This window comes from Peromyscus californicus, unplaced genomic scaffold (assembly GCF_007827085.1).
Source record: "Peromyscus californicus insignis strain IS unplaced genomic scaffold, ASM782708v3 Scaffold_9__1_contigs__length_137607984, whole genome shotgun sequence".
NCBI classification, from domain to species: Eukaryota; Metazoa; Chordata; class Mammalia; order Rodentia; family Cricetidae; genus Peromyscus; species Peromyscus californicus.
Genome location: NW_026294617.1, coordinates 33,897,210 through 33,903,370, shown reverse-complemented (window position 1 = coordinate 33,903,370; position 6,161 = coordinate 33,897,210).

Genomic DNA, 6,161 nt, shown 5'->3' with positions numbered 1-6,161 from the left:
TTGGATGAAGAAGACAAAACACTCTGTACTGTGTGACTTGGAACTCTGAGAACAAAACCAAACCTAAATGCCCTGTGTGAAATATCCTGTTTCCTACTGAGATGGTCTTCTTGCCACTTGATCCAAGTGACATCGTTTCCAATCATTGTCCCCCCGCAATTGTTCTGAATGCAACTTATTTAATGTCTAGTGACACCATTCTTGCTGTAGGGCTGAAGAAATGAAGATGTTAGGGATGCAGCGGAGATGGGGGTGTTTGAACTCATGACAGGTCTTCATTTCATCACAAATGATGTCAGAATCCACACACAATAGTCAGTGTATCAATCACATACTTTCTTTTTCTCCATGGATATCATATTGTACAATGGAATAGACAGTATTTCCACATCCCATGTGCTTTGTTCTAGATTTTTTTCTGTGGTGAAATCTTTACTATTATTTTGGATGGTTGAATTCTTTTTTTTTTGTAAGAAACAAACTTACTTTTAGCAAACATTTTGCTTAACAGTTCTGACTTGTTTATAAGTGATAAAATATTTCAGAGAGAGCTAGTTTACCTGAAGAGTTGGTCCAATGGTGAAGAGCACTAGGTGCTCTTACAGAGGAACTGGGTTTGGTTCCCAGTGCCATGTTGCAGCTCACAACAATCTGTAACTCTAGTCCAGGGGACCTGATGCCCTTTCCTGGCCTCCTTGGACACTAGTGACGCAAGTAGTACACATACATAACAGCAAGACACTCATACATATAAAATCAAAATAAATAAGTCTTAAGAAAGATAATTCACTAATCAAAAATGATAACATTATAGTTTATGTTCCCATCTTCCCACATGCCTGCCCCATGAATCTCAGTTTGCTGTCATTGAGGGCTCTTTGATCTGGCTTCTTACAGCTCTAGAGTCCATGATTTCACTTGTCTATCATGATTAATTTTCAGATTCCCACATCATCTCTTCTTCCTGCTGTCTCAGTCACTGACATGTACACATTAGGTTTTTTCCTTCCTCTCGGGTTTTAATGAGCTGATGAAAAGAACAACCACACCAGCTTTCAGATTGCTGCTAGCATAAATATGGGATCTCATCTACAAAGTGTCACTGAACCACAAGGCTCTGGGGACCCTCATGTGGGGTGGGCACAAGAAAACCTTGCATTCTGTTGCATCCATCAACTCGTGCAGAGTTGTAGAAGGGATAAGAAACACATGAACTAATGGTACAGAGTAGAAACTGTACATGGTCCAATGGTTTCCCTCCTGGCACCCTCTGCCCCAGCTCTCAGAGACATTTGCTGACTGTGCGGGCAAACTAATGATTGGGCTTAGCATTGACAAGGTTTTGGTATGGGGGCAGAGGAAGCTAAAGTAGCAATTTTAGTGGTTGTATTGGCCTAGAGCGACAGATTGGAAACCTGAGTCTGTTATTCGGGAGTATTTGCTGACTCTGGGCTTCTGTAGAAGACCAGAGAGTTGGAATTTCCCCTCTAAAAAGGCAGAGTAAAAACTCTGACAATTCCACACAGTTTAAGAAGCCAACTCTACCAGTGGTAGGACAAGAGTCTGAACTTTGCTGATGTTCTCCACATCAAGACATTTGTCAGCCTGTATAGCCATGCTGGCAGTTAGCTGGGGAGCTGAGCTGGGAATGACTGATGCTCCAAGCTCCATCTACTGTGATTTGGGAGACTTATGAACTAGAAACCTGCTGAGTTTCCTATCTAAAGCAAATTAGTGTGTCAAGAACAGCTAGAAGATGACCTATCCAAACTACATCTAAAGGAGTCCAGAGCCAGGCTCAATTGATAAGACTGGAATGGGAGAAAAAAAAATGAATGATGGATTTAATAAAAGTTCCATACAAAGAGAAATGATAGGCTGCAAGTAATGCTGATGAATTAAATGTCCAAACTCTCAAACCCTCTAAGTAGGCAGAATACAAAGATAGTTACAGATGCATATCAGGGAACTTAATTGCTGAACATGGGACTGAGAAAAGCTTGAAGCCATCAGAGCAAAGTGAAATACACAGTAAAACCAAAGGAACAAAACTGGCTAACTTCTCAACAGGACTGCCGGGAATGAGAGGACAATATAATGAAAACTGCAGTTGCCGAGGAGAGACGTTCCAATTATTTCATATGCTGTCAAGATGTCTTCCAAGTTAAAGTGAAATAAGTCAGTTTTGGAAAAACACAAATGCAATCCAGTAAATGAAGAGAACATTTTGGGATCAAGGCTGAACTAAAGAAAATAACTAAAGGCTTTAGCTTGTTTTATGTGGGCTATAGAGAAAAAGGTTAAGAAGAAAAAGAAGGAGAAGATAGAGAATAAGGTGAGAATATGCTGTAAAGTATAAATAAATATTGATAGGAACACTCACTCCTTTATTTAGAATTAAATGATTAAATCTAAATTAGACGTAGAATTGAAACTCACAACAACTATAATGTGAAAATAAAATATGGAGAAATAGAGTTTGAAGGTTAGAAGATTTGTCAATCTTCTAAGCATTAGAAAATCAGTGACTTCTTTTATAACTATTTCTGTGGTCCTTCAAAATCTCTACAGTTATTTTCCATCACTTAACCTATTCAAAGAGAAGAGTTTGGTTTGTACTAAAAAGTTCTGTGGTTGTTTTCATCTTGTAGTTACTCTAAAACACCAGACAGGAGTGCCTGTTATTCCTCCGATGTGGAACAGGAAAAGAATTGCCCTCTACACTGAAGACATTGATGAAGTGTCTGCTCGGAGGAACTCCAGTGCTGGATGCAGACCTGTCCACAATTGATGCTGGCATTCCCGATGCCAGATTCTTTAGTTCTTTGTTTTTCTTATCTGCATGTTACCACAACATCGACAGTTGTTGATGTCAGCTGTCATATGTTCTCAGGGTCTGGCTCGAGTGGGCTGCTCCAACCTGGGAATGATTAATATGTGACCCCGAACACATGACCTCAACAATGTTTAGGTTGTTTTCATCCCAAAGGGAACATGCCAAATTATCTGGTGATGGTTCATGTAACTTTGTGGATGTTCATATGTTTTTCTTTTTCCATCTAACTGAAACTTAAGGGTCTAGATATTGCCCATGAATACTGAAAAACAAATCACAGTGTGTGGACATGCTACAGAGCCTGTCCCACCCAGCCATCAGTCATATGAGGCCACTTACCATCAAGAGTTCTCTCCTGATTTCACTTCTGGTCATCCCTCTTGCACTTATTTTTTTTAATGTTCATCATTGTTTCATTGTGTATGTGTCTGTGTGCATGTGTGTGTTTGTGTGTGGGGTGTGTGTGTGTGTGTGCACATGTCATGGGCATAGCTGGTGGTCAGAGGAGGAGTTGGTTTTCCTTCTGTGAGTTCTAACCTAGGCCACCAGGCTTGGTGGCCACCATCTCCACCCGCTGAGCTATCTCACTGGTCCTCCTCTTTAAAAAATTTAGACATTTTTTCAGAATTTTATACATGAGTACTATATTGATATCATCATTTCCCTTCCTCCCTTGCCCCTTTCAACTCTTCCCTCTGCTCCCTCTCAAATTATTGACTATATATATATATATATATATATATATATATATATATATATATATATATATATACCCTCCTGAGTCCATTTAACATTCTTTAGATGTACATGCATTTTGGAATTACATAACCCGTCTGAGGGCTCATCCCTGGAGAAGACTGATTCTCTTTCTCTCAGTAGTCACTGATTTTCTGTAAATTGTCATATATGGGTGGGGCCTCATGAAATTTCCCCATCTACTTTGGCATGTTGACTGGTGTTGTTATTACTCAGGTCATGTGTAGGTGGCCATACTGTTTGGATGAAACTGCATCTTCAATACAAGACAGGGAAGTTCTTGTACAGTCTATAGCACTGAACCAGGAACTGGCTTGGTTTTATTTTGTAATGTAATCATTCCGAGAATCAGGTTTGCTTCACTTTATTAGATAGTGATGTACTTTAATTTTGATTAGAAAAACAGTATTTATGAGGAATCAGGATGTTTGGATAGCATAGTTTAAAAATTCTGTGTTTGAGCAAGGCATGGTGGTGTATGCCTGCAATCCCACAGGGATTTAGGGTTCTGGGTCAGTTTGGTTTATGAAGTGAGATCCTGTCCCAACTAAATAAAGAAAAAAAAAATTTGTTTGGATTGTCAAGTGAAGATCTTGTTTGTCTCAGATGATTCTGACCATAAACAAAAATAAAATGATTTTAATGTTATAAACTAGAATTACAAAACTAATTACTATATGACCAGAGGAAATGATTTTAGAAAAATCATTTTAATAATTAAAATATTTTTATTTTTCATTCTATTCCAGTCATAAGAAAACCATTTCCCATATATATATAATTTACCTCTATAGATGCAAATTACATTCTTCAGTGCTGTTTAAGACATACGCATCTCCCAGTGGTGACAATTGAGTCTATGTCTTGGGTGTGACAAATGACACTCAGTGCTTTCAGCACCATCTGCTCTATCTCCTGCTTTCTTCTCAGTAATTTGAGTCTGGCTTAAGCATAGGCAGTGGGGTGGGGTGTGCAACCTGAGATTGGGGTGAGGTGCAAGAAGACTTCTATATCATTGAGAGAGAGGGGGTGAAAAAGAGGTTTGAACACATGAGTTTGGTGGTCTCAAGGGGAGATGAGAATTAGTTTCAAACTCATCAAGACATTTTCAGAATGAGAAGCCTGGAAAAATAGTAGATGCAGAATTACTATGTAGCCTTGGCTGGCTGGGAGCTGGCTGTGTAGACCAGGCTGACCTCAAACTCACAGAGATCCGCCCATTTCTGCCCCCAGAGGGCTGGGATTAAAGGCCATGTGTCCTGGAGTGAGAGGGGCACATTCTTTCAAGAACTAACCATTTAATGAATATACTGTCGTGATGCGTAATTCTAACAATGACTTGCAAAGTTGTCAACAACCAGAAACAGTAGAATGAGAGGCAAGTTCTACTTTTCTTTTCTTTCTTTTTTTTAAGGCTTTCTCCTTTCCTTACATAGCATTTGGGTGCATCTGCAGCAGGCAGGTGCTTCTGTGACCTGATATTTGTTTGACAAGAAACACAGACGATCTACAGATGAAACACTTTGGTAAACAGAGGTGAGCAGATTGCAAGTTCTATCAATGCTCAATCAACCTAAAAATACGCATGCAAGATCATGCCAAAGAAGCTCTAGTTTTCATTTTTATGTACTATTTAGTGGGTAAAGCCTCTCATCCCCCTGTTCCCTTTAGTTTGAGTGAGGAAATCAAATCACTTGGATTAGCAAGCCATATGGAGGTAACAGTTTTCATCAGAAAATGTGCGGCTCATTTTGGAGAAAATGTGGTTGCCATTAATGTTAATTTTTCCCCTCCAATGTTCTATCTGGTTCAAGTAGTGAATACACATTTTTTGTGTGGTAAGTTTACTTCAGTTGTGCCAAAACCTGACATCTGCAGTTCTAAGTATATGCTAAGCTAAGAAAAACAAAGTGTTCTTTTAATTAAGGGTGATTTCAGACCTATAAACACAACAGTGAAGTCAGTTTTCTCCTTGCTTCCCAGGAACGGATGATCACTCAAGCCAGTAGTCCATGAGTGAGTATGTGACAACTGGGATTTACTGGGTACTTTCCAAAATTTACAAATCTCTTTTTCCTCCCCTAGTACTCTGTCTCACTCCATTCCAGATGTTTTCATCTGCCCAAGTTAAGCATCATAAGAAGGCATGACCCTATATTCAGATCTGTAAGAGTCATGAAGCATTATCCATCCCCTGAAAAATATTCTAGTGATTAAATGAAAATCAATTAATAGGTGAGATCATGCTCAAAATGTACTTTTGGAATAAGAAGATCAAACAAGCCGGGCGGTGGTGGCGCACGCCTTTAATCCCAGCACTCGGGAGGCAGAGCCAGGCGGATCTCTGTGAGTTCGAGGCCAGCCTGGTCTCCAAAGCGAGTTCCAGGAAAGGCGCAAAGCTACACAGAGAAACCCTGTCTCGAAAAACCAAAAAAAAAAAAAAAAAAAAAAAAAAAAAAAGAAGATCAAACAAATCGATGGCTGATAGAAAAAAAGGCCAGGGAAGGCGACAACCTTGACTGACGTTTTAAAGAGATGTCAGTCAGAAGTAGAAAGGGAGGTCTCTGTG